This window comes from Canis lupus, chromosome 7, assembly GCF_048164855.1.
Source record: "Canis lupus baileyi chromosome 7, mCanLup2.hap1, whole genome shotgun sequence".
Lineage (NCBI taxonomy): Eukaryota > Metazoa > Chordata > Mammalia > Carnivora > Canidae > Canis > Canis lupus.
In genome coordinates this window covers 50,980,868-50,995,203 of record NC_132844.1, presented here as the reverse complement: position 1 = coordinate 50,995,203, position 14,336 = coordinate 50,980,868, and the positions used below count along the sequence as shown (strand labels likewise).

The window sequence follows — 14,336 nt, the reverse complement described above, 5'->3', positions numbered from 1 at the left end:
TTGTCTATCTCTTTCTCTCATAATGCTATGAATTCAAGTGAAAACAGGAACAGACTTTTTCATTTTTATTTCCTTAGTCCCCAGCATAGGTAACACCCAGTAAAATTGCTTGAATTGACTTGTGAGTGCCATTTAATTTAATGTAGATGCTATTGTAGATTTGAGTTTTTTTCCTTAAGACTTTCAATTTGAAGGTGTTTCTGTCAATCTTGGCTTGTGGCATGTACATATACTTGTTCATATACATATGCACATATACATACATACACACAAACATATTTATATTCATATCACTTGAAAGAGTGAAATTTTTACAACCACTTCAGATTAGACCCTTTTATTGACCTTAAAAATAGGGCTTCCCTCAATTTCTAGGCAAATATCTCTTAGAATACTGCTAAGGTTGAAATAGGTAAATATATTCAGATGGGGTTGAAATAACAGATGCATTGCTATTTCCAGTCCAGTGTTGTTGGGAAAGCAGGGAGTAAGGAGGGCATAATTGCACAATGCCTTGTCATCTCTGCACTTCATCAATATCAGCAGCTGACACAGGCAAGTGTTTGTCAATGAGTTCTATTGGCTGACACTGACCTTGTCGTTACAACCACTGCTTCCTTGACATCTGCTAGTTTGACACGTGGCACCAGACTCTGTGTGCAGCTGGTACGTTGGACTTGAATGTGCTGTGAGTTCTCTGGCATTGTTACTGAAATTCCTTGTTTTTGTCACCATGTCATACCTTTGACATCAACAATAGCTGGGTACCGTCTTTGTGTTTCTTGTTTTATATCGCAGTAGCTATGTTTTAGTTGACATGATTGTTTTTAATGGTAGCAGACAGCAGATGTTAAATTAGCTGTGGACTGATGCATGCTCAAATTTGGATTTGCTCCAGGAAAAATTGCTTTTACTATGACTTTATATAATAAAAAATAATTAACGTAAATTGTAGGTTAGAGTGAATGCTATGAATTTGAAGAATTGTTTCATTTAAGCAGTAGCTATTTCTTAAGACTAAACTTGAGATTATAAACTTAAAAATTTTGAGACTTTTAAGTAGGAAGAACTGGAGAATGTAAAAAGGTATCATGATTTGAATGATTTGATCTTGAAATACATTTGAAAATGCAATTCTAACTTCTTAACCTGTTCTTAGTTATGCATTGGGATTACAAAATACAGAAGTCTCAGTTCTCATTTCCCCCCTTTGTCCTTCCTTGAACTTTCTCTCTTTTTCTGCCCCCTCTCCCTTCCCTTCCCTTTTTCTTAACCTGGCATCCAAACATGCCTACATTCTTCAGGTGAAACTTAGCACGCTAATAATAAAGTTTTATTACCCGTTTTTCCCCCCAATAGTCTCCTTTGAAAGCAAAAGTGATCCACAGCACTAACTGGAAATAGCATTGTTGTTTATGGTGGTGTACCTAATTACGTTTACTGTTGGGTGTGTCAAACCTATGATGATGGAATAATAAATGGGTACTGAATGTTCCTGTAGCTTTTATTTGCAAGGCATTGCTCATGCAATCAGGGTCACATTACCTAGATGCAAGTGAAATAAGATAGGGAGAAGATTTATCTAATCTACCATGAATGCATTCCTGAGTGACTTGATTGTTTTTCTATACCTTCTAGCAGGTGGATATTGTGCATGTACAATATCTGAGAACTTTTCTATTTGGTTAAGAAGGAGAGAAAAGTACTCTTTGCCTTGTAAATTCAAGTATTTTTTTCTTCTAGGATTTCTCAAATTGGGAAGCTTAGTCCATTTTCATTAATTTTTCAGTTTATTCTCCCAGCATAGCACAACTATAACTGTTCCCAATATATCCTGATTATTGAAAAAGGCTTTTTATCTCAGAGTCAAGGGGACAGTTGACTAGTGAATTTTTATTCCAGAAGTTCAGCCATTGTGAATTTCTGTACAATTTTGACTTTGCCGTACTTATTGTCTGTATAAATGTTATGTGCTAAGACTTGAAGCTTCTTTAAGATGATGCCAGAAGTTACTCTAGAAATGTGTTCAGACTTTGTAGCAAACACCTACTTCTTGAAGGTACAGTAGCATGGATGAGTCTGATTTTATTTTTTTTATTTTTTATTTTTTTTAATTTATTTTTTATTGGTGTTCAATTTACTAACATACAGAATAACCCCCAGTGCCCGTCACCCATTCACTCCCACCCCCCGCCCTCCTCCCCTTCCAACACCCCTAGTTCGTTTCCCAGAGTTAGCAGTCTTTACGTTCTGTCTCCCTTTCTGATATTTCCCACACATTTCTTCCCCCTTCCCTTATATTCCCTTTCACTATTATTTATATTCCCCAAATGAATGAGAACATATAATGTTTGTCCTTCTCCGACTGGCTTACTTCACTCAGCATGATACCCTCCAGTTCCATCCACGTTGAAGCAAATGGTGGGTATTTGTCATTTCTAATAGCTGAGTAATATTCCATTGTATACATAAACCACATCTTCTTTATCCATTCATCTTTCGTTGGACACCAAGGCTCCTTCCACAGTTTGGCTATCGTGGCCATTGCTGCTATAAACATCGGGGTGCAGGTGTCCCGGCGTTTCATTGCATTTGTATCTTTGGGGTAAATCCCCAACAGTGCAATTGCTAGGTCGTAGGGCAGGTCTATTTTTAACTGTTTGAGGAACCTCCACACAGTTTTCCAGAGTGGCTGCACCAGTTCACATTCCCACCAACAGTGTATGAGGGTTCCCTTTTCTCCGCATCCTCTCCAACATTTGTTGTTTCCTGCCTTGTTAATTTTCCCCATTCTCACTGGTGTGAGGTGGTATCTCATTGTGGTTTTGATTTGTATTTCCCTGATGGCAAGTGATGCAGAGCATTTTCTCATGTGCATGTTGGCCATGTCTATGTCTTCCTCTGTGAGATTTCTGTTCATGTCTTTTGCCCATTTCATGATTGGATTGTTTGTTTCTTTGGTGTTGAGTTTGATAAGTTCTTTATAGATCTTGGAAACTAGCCCTTTATCTGATATGTCATTTGCAAATATCTTCTCCCATTCTGTAGGTTGTCTTTGAGTTTTGTTGACTGTATCCTTTGCTGTGCAAAAGCTTCTTATTTTGATGAAGTCCCAATAGTTCATTTTTGCTTTTGTTTCTTTTGCCTTCGTGGATGTATCTTGCAAGAAGTTACTATGGCCGAGTTCAAAAAGGGTGTTGCCTGTGTTCTTCTCTAGGATTTTGATGGAATCTTGTCTCACATTTAGATCTTTCATCCATTTTGAGTTTATCTTTGTGTATGGTGAAAGAGAGTGGTCTAGTTTCATTCTTCTGCATGTGGATGTCCAATTTTCCCAGCACCATTTATTGAAGAGACTGTCTTTCTCCCAGTGGATAGTCTTTCCTCCTTTATCGAATATTAGTTGACCATAAAGTTCAGGGTCCACTTCTGGATTCTCTATTCTGTTCCACTGATCTATATGTCTGTTTTTGTGCCAGTACCACACTGTCTTGATGACCACAGCTTTGTAGTACAACCTGAAATCTGGCATTGTGATGCCCCCAGATATGGTTTTCTTTTTTAAACTTCCCCTGGCTATTCGGGGTCTTTTCTGATTCCACACAAATCTTAAAATAATTTGTTCTAACTCTCTGAAGAAAGTCCATGGTATTTTGATAGGGATTGCATTAAACGTGTATATTGCCCTGGGTAACATTGACATTTTCACAATATTAATTCTGCCAATCCATGAGCATGGAATATTTTTCCATCTCTTTGTGTCTTCCTCAATTTCTTTCAGAAGTGTTCTATAGTTTTGAGGGTATAGATCCTTTACATCTTTGGTTAGGTTTATTCCTAGGTATCTTATGCTTTTGGGTGCAATTGTAAATGGGATTGACTCCTTAATTTCTCTTTCTTCAGTCTCATTGTTAGTGTATAGAAATGCCACTGACTTCTGGGCATTGATTTTGTATCCTGCCACGCTACCGAATTGCTGTATGAGTTCTAGCAATCTTGGGGTGGAGACTTTTGGGTTTTCTATGTAGAGTATCATGTCATCGGCGAAGAGGGAGAGTTTGACTTCTTCTTTGCCAATTTGAATGCCTTTAATGTCTTTTTGTTGTCTGATTGCTGAGGCTAGGACTTCCAGTACTATGTTGAACAGCAGTGGTGAGAGTGGACATCCCTGTCTTGTTCCTGATCTTAGGGGAAAGGCTCCCAGTGCTTCCCCATTGAGAATGATATTTGCTGTGGGCTTTTCATAGATGGCTTTTAAGATGTCGAGGAATGTTCCCTCTATCCCTACACTCTGAAGAGTTTTGATCAGGAATGGATGCTGTATTTTGTCAAATGCTTTCTCTGCATCCAATGAGAGGATCATATGGTTCTTGGTGTTTCTCTTGCTGATATGATGAATCACATTGATTGTTTTACGGGTGTTGAACCAGCCTTGTGTCCCAGGGATAAATCCTACTTGGTCATGGTGAATAATTTTCTTAATGTACTGTTGGATCCTATTGGCCAGTATCTTGTTGAGAATTTTTGCATCCATGTTCATCAGGGATATTGGTCTGTAATTCTCCTTTTTGGTGGGGTCTTTGTCTGGTTTTGGAATTAAGGTGATGCTGGCCTCATAGAACGAATTTGGAAGTACTCCATTTCTTTCTATCTTTCCAAACAGCTTTAGGAGAATAGGTATGGTTTCTTCTTTAAACGTTTGATAAAATTCCCCTGGGAAGCCATCTGGCCCTGGACTCTTGTGTCTTGGGAGGTTTTTGATGACTGCTTCAATTTCCTCCCTGGTTATTGGCCTGTTCAGGTTTTCTATTTCTTCCTGTTCCAGTTTTGGTAGTTTGTGGCTTTCCAGGAATGCGTCCATTTCTTCTAGATTGCCTAATTTATCGGCGTATAGCTGTTCATAATATGTTTTTAAAATCGTTTGTATTTCCTTGGTGTTGGTAGTGATCTCTCCTTTCTCATTCATGATTTTATTAATTTGAGTCTTCTCTCTCTTCTTTTTAATAAGGCTGGCTAATGGTTTATCTATCTTATTAATTCTTTCAAAGAACCAACTCCTGGTTTTGTTGATCTGTTCCACAGTTCTTCTGGTCTCGATTTCATTGAGTTCTGCTCGAATCTTTATTAACTCCCTTCTTCTCTTGGGTGTAGGATCTATTTGCTGTTTTTTCTCTAGCTCCTTTATGTGTAAGGTTAGCTTCTGTATTTGAGTTCTGTCCAGTTTTTGAATGGATGCTTGTATTGCGATATATTTCCCCCTCAGGACTGCTTTTGCTGTATCCCAAAGATTTTGAAGGGTTGTATCTTCATTCTCATTAGTTTCCATGAATCTTTTTAATTCTTCCTTAATTTCCTGGTTGACCCTTTCATCTTTTAGCAGGATGGTCCTTAACCTCCACGTGTTTGAGGTCCTTCCAAACTTCTTGTTGTGATTTAGTTCTAATTTCAAGGCATAATGGTCTGAGAATATGCAGGGGACGATTTCAACTTTTTGGTATTGGTTCAGACCCGATTTGTGACCCAGTGTGTGGTCTATTCTGGAGAAAGTTCCATGTGCACTTGAGAAGAATGTGTATTCAGTTGAATTTGGATGTAAAGTTCTGTAAATATCTGTGAAATCCATCTGGTCCAGTGTATCATTTAAAGCTCTCGTTTCTTTGGAGATGTTGTGCTTAGAAGACCTATCGATGGTAGAAAGAGCTAGATTGAAGTCACCAAGTATAAGTGTATTATTATCTAAGTATTTGTTCACTTTGGTTATTAATTGGTTTAAATATTTGGCAGCTTCCACATTCAGGGCATATATATTGAGGATTGTTAAGTCCTCTTGTTGGATAGATCCTTTAAGTATGAGATAGTGTCCCTCTTCATCTCTCACTACAGTCTTCGGGGTAAATTTTAGTTTATCTGATATAAGGATGGCTACCCCTGCTTTCTTTAGAGGACCATTTGAATGGTAAATGGTTTTCCAACCTTTTATTTTCAGGTTGTAGGTGTCCTTCTGTCTAAAATGAGTCTCTTGTAGACAGCAAATAGATGGGTCCTGCTTTTTTATCCAGTCTGAAACCCTGCGCCTTTTGATGGGGTCATTAAGCCTGTTCACGTTCAGAGTTACTATTGACAGATATGAGTTTAGTGTCATCATGATATCTATTCAGTCCTTGTTTTTGTGGATTGTTCCACTGAACTTCTTCTTAAAGGGGAATTTTAAGAGTCCCCCTTAAAACTTCTTGCAAAGCTGCTTTGGAGGTCACATATTCTTTCAGTTCCTGCCTGTCTTGGAAGCTCTTTATCTCTCCTTCCATTTTGAATGAGAGCCTTGCTGGATAAAGTATTCTTGGCTGCATGTTCTTCTCATTTAGGACCCTGAATATATCCTGCCAGCCCTTTCTGGCCTGCCAGGTCTCTGTGGAGAGGTCTGCTATTACCCTAATATTCCTCCCCATAAAAGTCAGGGATTTCTTGTCTCTTGCTGCTTTAAGGATCTTCTCTTTATCTTTGGAATTTGCAAGCTTCACTATTAAATGTCGAGGTGTTGAACGGGTTTTATTGATTTTAGGGGGGGGATCTCTCTATTTCCTGGATCTGAATGCCTGTTTCCCTTCCCAGATTAGGAAAGTTTTCAGCTATGATTTGTTCAAATACATATTCTGGCCTTCTGGCCCTTTTGGCGCCCTTGGGAACCCCAATTAAACGTAGGTTTTTCTTCCTCAGGCTATCGTTTATTTCCCTTAATCTGTCTTCCTGGTCTTTTAATTGTCTGTCTCTTTTTTCCTCAGTTTCCCTCTTTGTCATCAACTTGTCTTCTATGTCACTCACTCGTTCTTCCACCTCATTAACCCTCGTCATTAGGACTTCTAGTTTGGATTGCATCTCTTTCTATTGATTTTTAATTTCTGCCTGATTAGCTCTAAATTCTGCAGTCATGAAGTCTCTTGAGTCCTTTATGCTTTTTTCTAGAGCCACCAGTAGCTGTATAATAGTGCTTCTGAATTGGCTTTCTGACATTGAATTGTAATCCAGATTTTGTAACTCTGTGGGAGAGAGGACTGTTTCTGGTTCTTTCTTTTGAGGTGAGGTTTTCCTTCTAGTCATTTTGCTTAGTGCAGAGTGGCCAAAAACAAGTTGTATTGGGAAAAGGAGCAAAAGAGAGGAGAGAAGGAAGGAAAGAGAAAAAGAAAAAAGAAAAACGGAAGAAAAAAAGGAAAAAAGAGAAGAAAAAGAGAAAGAAAAAGAAAGAAAGTGGAAAAAAAGGGCAGGGGAAGCAATCAGAAATCAAAAAGAAAAAAAAAAAAAAAAAAAACACGGGGGAGTATCTTCTGACTCTGTGTACTTTAAGTCCCTTGACTTCCCCTGGAACTTGTCCGTCTCGCTGGTCTTCTGGGGGAGGGGCCTGTTGTGCTGATTTTCAGGTGTTAGCACTTGGGGGAGCTGCTGTGCCCCTGCCTGGTGCAGGGCTCAGTGGGGGTTGTTTTACCCCGTGAGGCCGCAGGAGGAACAACCGCAGTGGCGGGGCAGCTCTGAAAACCTGGATTCAGCCCCCGCAGGAACTCTGAAGCACTCTGCCTGCAGGGCCTGGAGGCTCCGGGGCGGGGCCGCTGATCTGCTCAGCTCGGGGCAGGAGCGTCCTTGCTGTCCTGGGCCCTCCCGGCCTCTGCCTGTCCCGGGGGAGGCCGGATCCTGGGCTGTGTCCCGGCGCCCTGTGCTCCGGGACCTGCGCTGGTGGATTCGCGCTCCCGCCCCGCAGCCCCCTCCGCGCAGCCGCCCCCGAGCCCCCCGAGCTGCTCCCGCCCCGCAGCCCCCTCCGCGGAGCCGCCGCCCGAGCTCCCCCGAGCTGCTCCGGGTCCCGCCGTGCGCGCTGCAGCCCTTAGGGAGCTCGGCGCACTCTCCCGGGGCGCAGGTGCCTGTTACTGTCCCCGGGAGCCCGAGGGCATCCCCGCCCTCCTGGGTCCTGCTCCAACTCCCCGCGAGCCCCTTTCCCCCGGGAAGGTCGGTGCAGCTCCTGCTCCTCCGGGACGGGGCTCTCCTGTCCTGGGGACACTCGCCCCGGCCTCAGCCCGGCTCCTCGCGGGGCCCCTCCCCCTTGGAGGACTTTGTTTCTTTATTTCTTTTTCCCCGTCTTCCTACCTTGATAGAAGCGCGAACTCTCCTCACTGTAGCATCCCAGGTGTTCTCTCTTTAATTCTCAGGCCGAATTCATAGATTTTCAGGATAATTTGAAGGTTTTCTAGGTAATTTGGTGGAGACAGGTGATTTGGGGACCCTACTCTTCCGCCATCTTGCTCCTCCCCCCGGATGAGTCTGATTTTAAATCCATTGTACTTATGCTGTAGATAACTATTGACTAGGAATTGCATCCTAGTGAGACTTTTCACTTTTAGTAAATCCCAAGCTCTACATGGGAGTTCCTTAAATGGATAGCTATAGGACATGGCCAGGTAAACTGAGAATTTCATCTCCATTCTCTCCTCTCTCCAGTTTCTAGCCTCAGAGGTTCTCCTGACTACTGTCCCAATGACATCTCTGAGAGGCATAACTCTGAGAAGCATTGTAGGTTAATGGTTAAGATCACAGTGCCAGAAAGACCTGGATTTGAGTTCTAGATCTGTCATTTGCTTGGTGTATGACCCTATGAGAAGTTATTTAACCATTTCTCAAAATATTGAAGACTTATTTTTTTAGAGAAATTTAAGGCTCATAGCAAAATTGAGGGGAAAGATACAGAGATTTCTCACATACCCACTGCCCTTACACATCCATAGCTTCTCCCATTATTAACATCCCTCACCAGAGTGGTACATTTGTTTTAATTGATAAATCTAATGGATACATTATAATCACTCAGAATCTATAGGTTACTAGGGGTTAACTCTTGGTGGTGCATGTTCTTGGAGTTTGGACAAATATATAATGAATGTATCAGTCATTATTGTGTCATACAGTGTATTTTCACTGTCCTTATAAGCCTCTTTGTTCTATCTACTCATCTCTTCTTCTATCAACCCCTAGCAACAATAGATCTTTTTACTATCTCCATAGTTTTGCATTTTCCAGAATGTCATATAGTTGAAATCCTATAGTGTATAGCCTTTTCAGATTGGCTTCTTTCACTTTGTAAAATACATTTAAGTTTTCTCTATGTTTCTTCATGGCTTGATAGTTCATTCCTTTTTAGCACTGAATAATACTCCATTTTCTGGGTGTACCACAGTTTATTCACCTACTGAAGGACATCTTTGTTGCTTTCAAGTTTTGGCAATAATGAATAATGCTGCTATAAACATCTCTATGCAGTTTCTTGTGTAGACTTTTTAATTGATACATAGTTGATCCACAATGATATTAGTTTCAGGTGTACAACATGTTTATATGCTATGCTATGCTCACCACAAGTGTAGCTACCATCTGTTACCATACAATACTATTATAATATCATTGACTATATTCCCCATGCTGTGCTTTTCTCCCTGTAACTTACTCATTCCTTAACTGGGAGCCTTTTTCTCCCATTCACCTTCACCCATTCTGCCCATCCCCCTAACACCCTCCTTTCTGGCCACCACCAGTTTGTTCTCTATATTTGTGGGTCTGTTTCTGTTTTATGTTTGTTTATTTGTTTTGTTTTTCAGATTGCACATAGACATGAAATCATTTAGTATTTGTTTTTCTCTGCCTGGCTTATTTCACAAATGTAACTCAAAATCACAATGGGATATTACCTTACACTCAGAATGGCTACAATCAAAAAGACAAGAAATAACAAGTGTTGCTGAGGGTGTGGGGAAAAAGGAACACTTGTGCACTGTTGGTAATGTAAACTGGTGTAACCACTGTGGAAAGCAGTATGGATGTTCCTCAAAATATTAAAAATAGAAATGCCATATGATTCAGTAATTCTACTTTTGGGTGTTTACCCAAAGAAAATGAAAATATGAATTCAAAAAAATATATGCATTGCTATGTTTATTGCAGCACTATTTTCAATAGCCAAAATATGGAAGCAACCCCAGTTTCCATCATTAGATGAATGGATAAAGAAGAGATGGTATAAAGATTTATATATATTGCTCAGCCACAAAAAAGAATGAGATCTTGCTATTAATCATAAGTTTTTAATTCCTTTGAGGAAATACCCAGGACTATGATTGCTAGATCATAGCAGAGTTATGTTTACTTTTGTAAGAAACTACCAGACTGCCATCTGAAGGAGCTATACCATTTGCATTCACATCAGTGATAAATGAGAGTACTTGTTGCTCTACATCCTTGCTAGCATTTGGTGTTGTCAATTTTGTTTTTGTTTTTGTTTTTTGTATTTGGGCCATTGTAATAAGTATGTAGAGGTGTCTCATTGTCTTTCCCTGACGACATATGATGTGAAGTTATCTTTTCATTTGCTTATTTGGCTTATTTGGCTGCGGCGTTTGTTAAGGTATTTGGTCCATTTAAAAAATCAGGTTGTTTGTTTTCTTATTGTTGAGTTTTAAGTGTTCTCTGTATGTTTTGAATAGTAGTACTTTATAATATGCGTCTTCTGCAAATATTTTCTTTCAGTCTATGGCCTGTCATCTCATCTTTTTGATGTTGTCTTTTTCAGATCAGAAGTTTACTTTTTAATTGCCAGGCTTAGCAATTATTTCTTTCATGGATCATGTCTTTGGTGTTGTATCTAAAAAGTCATCGCTATACTTGAGGTCATATAGATTTTCTTCTATGCTATTGTCTAGGAGTTTTGTAGTTTTGAGTTCTACATTTAGGCCTATGATTCATTTTTTTTTTTATGACAGTCACAGAGAGAGAGAGAGAGAGAGAGAGAGGCAGAGACACAGGCAGAGGGAGAAGCAGGCTCCATGCACTGGGAGCCCGATGTGGGATTCGATCCCGGGTCTTCAGGATCGCGCCCTGGGCCAAAGGCAGGCGCCAAACCGCTGCGCCACCCAGGGATCCCCTATGATTCATTTTGAGTTCATTTTTGTGAAGAGTGCAAGTCTGTGTTGGATTTATTATTATTTTTTTTCATGGAGATACTCAGTTGTTCTAACACCATTTGTTGAGATTTGCTCTATTGCCTTTGCTCCTTTGTTAAAGATCAGTTGACTGTATTTATTGGTCTTTCTGGGCTCTTATATCCTGTTATATTGAACTCTTTGTCAAGTCTTTCACCAATACCATACTGATTGGTTACAACAGCTTTATAGTCAGTCTTGAGGTCAGGTAGTGTCAGTCCTCCAACTTTCTTCCTCTTCAATATTTTGGTGGCTATTCTGGGTCTTTACCTCTCCATATGAACTTTGGAATTTGTTCATGTCTACAAAATAACTTTCTTGGATTTTGCTTGAGATTGTATTGAATCTATAGATCAAATTTACAAGAACTGACCTCTTGACAATGTTGAATCTTCCTTCTAGGAACATAGAGTATCTCCCCACTTATTTAGTTTCTTGATTTTGTTCATCAGAATTTGTAGTTTTTCTCGTATAGATCTTATGCATACTTTGTTATATTTATATATATGTATCTTATAGGTGGGGGTGGCTAATGTAAATGGTATTGTGTTTTTAATTCCAAATTCTACATGTTTAGTGCTGGTATATAAGAAAGTAATTGACTTTTGTATTTTAATCTTGTATCCTACCACCTTGCTATAACTGCTTATTAGTGCCAGGATTTTTTGTTTTTTGGTTGATTCTTTCTGATTTTCTATATAGACAATCATGGCACCTGTGAGCAAAAAGAGTTTTAGTTTTTCCTTCCCAATCTGTGTAGCTTTTATTTCCTTTTCTTCTCTAATTGCATTAACTAGAAACTTTAGTACAATGTTGAAAAGGCATGGTAAGAAAGAGGACATCCTTACCTCATACCTTGTACTTAGTGGAAAAACTGAGTTTCTCACCATTAAGTATGATATTAGCTGTAGGATTTTTTGTAGATATTCTTTATCAAGTTGAAGAAATTCTCCTCTATTCCTAGCTTACTGAGAGTTTTTTTTAAATCATGAATATATGTTGAATTTTGTCAAATGCTTTTTCTGCATCTATTGATCATGTGATTTTTCTTTTTTAGTCTATTGATATGATGGATTACACTTATTGATTTTTGGTTATTGAACTAGCCTTGCATACCTGGGATAAATCTCACTTAGTCATGGTGTATAGTTCTTCTTATACATTGTTAGATTCAATTTGCTAATATTTCATTGAGGATTCTCACATTCATATTCAAGAGAAATATTGGTCTGTGGTTTTCTTTCTTTCTTTCTTTCTTTCTTTCTTTCTTTCTTTCTGTCAATAATGTCTTTATCTAGTTTTGGTATTAATGTAATTTTGACCTCATAGACTGAGTTAAGAAGTATTCTCTCTTCTTCTTCTTCTTCCTTTTTTTTTTTTTTAAGATTTTGTTTATTCATGAGAGACACAGAGAGAGGCAGAGACACGGGCAGCTCTCTCTGCTTCTATCTTCTGAAAGAGATTGCAAAGAATTGGTATAATATCTTCTTTACATGTTTCATAGAATTCATTAGTGAACATACCTGGGCCTGGTGCTTTCTGTTTTGGAAGGTTATTAATGATTAAATTCATTTAATAGATAGATATAGGCCTATTCAGATTGTCTATTTCTTTTTATGTAAATTTTGGAAAATTGTCTTTCCAGGAATTAGTCCATTAATCTAGACTATCAAATCTGTGGGTATATAGTTATTCACAATATTCCTTTATTATTCTTCTAATGTCCACAGGATCTGTAGTGATATCACCATATAGCTATGTCCCAGATCAAGAAATAGAACCTCACCAATACCCCAGAAGGCCTCATTTTCTTTTCCTCTGAAGTGGTCACTGTGTATGGAGCTGCCTACCAGTGGTTGTTCTTACACAAGAATCTATTTTTTTTGTTTTGTTTTATTTATGATAGTCACACATACACACACACACACACAGAGGCAGAGACACAGGCAGAGGGAGAAGCAGGCTCCATGCACCGGGAGCCCGACGTGGGATTCGATCCTGGGTCTCCAGGATTGCGCCCTGGGCCAAAGGCAGGCGCCAAACCGCTGCGCCACCCAGGGATCCCCAAGAATCTATTTTCTTATTCAAGTTTAAAACTTTGGAACAACTATTGACTCCTCTCTCTCTCATACTCCACATGCAGTTTATTAGCCTCATCATGGGTCTAGTCTCAGAATATATCCAGTTTTCCCAATTCTCACTTCTTCAGTAGCAACTATCCTGGTCCCAAACTCATGCTTTCTTGCTTGGCTTAGTGCGAAATCTGTGCCTACTCTTCTTGCTTCCCTTTTTGTCTCCCTATAGAATATTTTCTTCTTTATTTAAGTGCAAACTTTTATTGTCTTGCAAAGCATCTTATTTCTCCACCCCTGTTCTTTTCTAGAATATTGTGTCATAACAAATCCATCATTTTTTATTTTTAAAAAATATTTTATTTACGTATTTGACAGACAGTGAGAGAGAACACAAGCAGACAGAGCAGCAGAGGGAGAGGGAAAAGCAGGCTCTCCACTGAGCAGGGAGCCTTATTTAGGGCTGATGATCCCAGGACCCTAGAATCATGACCTGAATCAAGGGAGATGTTTAACTGACAGCCACCCAGGTGCCCCGATGTCATAATAAATTAATTAAAATAAGCCTATGTGAGTATCTATTGTTAAATAACTGTACATTTAAGATAAGAAAGTAGTGATAATTCAGGTGTATTTTTGTTTCAGGCTAACAAAGAATTCATTACAGCACATTGAAAGGTGATATTTGTGATTTGTTGGATTCAATATAGGTATATTTTGTACTAAATTTTTGTACATATTCTTTTCATATTTCTATATTTTTATTAAAAAAATCAAAGCTGAAGTTCCAAGAAAAGTACAATGAACACTAAATACCTTCATCTAGATTCACCAATTATTTAACTTTTTGCCACATTTACTTTATATATATATATATCTCTCTCTCTCTGTACCTACCAACCTACCTACCTACCTACCATCATCTTCTTCATTTTTGTTTTTTTTTGGAACCAACTGAGAATAAGCTGTGAACATCATGATATTTTATCCCTGAATACTTCAGCATGAATCTTCTAAGTATAAGAATATTTTCTTATATAACCCGTTATAGTTAACAAATTTAGGAAATCTACCATAGGTACAGTACAAATCTACATACAGTACAGTACAGTAATATATTCTATATTAACTTCCTCCACATCTAGTACCCTAGTCCCAAACTCATCCTTTCTTGCCTGGATTAGTGCAAAATTAGTGCACTGTCCTTTATAACATTGTCCTTTATAGCATTGTTTCTTTTCAATCCAGAATGCAATCC

At 38.9% G+C, this 14,336-nt stretch overlaps 1 protein-coding gene across 48 annotated transcripts in view; it reads left to right on the top strand.

Annotated features, from left to right (window-relative positions):
* MLIP (muscular LMNA interacting protein) overlaps window positions 1-14,336 on the top strand; it is a 263,432-nt gene that overhangs the window by 82,448 nt on the left and 166,648 nt on the right. Inside the window, exon 1 of one of the 48 annotated variants that reach the window (XM_072832605.1) lies at window positions 545-666. The exons of 46 other annotated variants lie outside the window; for them this stretch is intronic. The gene's annotated coding sequence lies outside the window, so the exon portion shown is untranslated. Of the gene's footprint in view, window positions 1-544; window positions 765-14,336 lie in introns of those variants that run through there. One more of the 48 variants, XM_072832603.1, reaches the window with a different exon arrangement.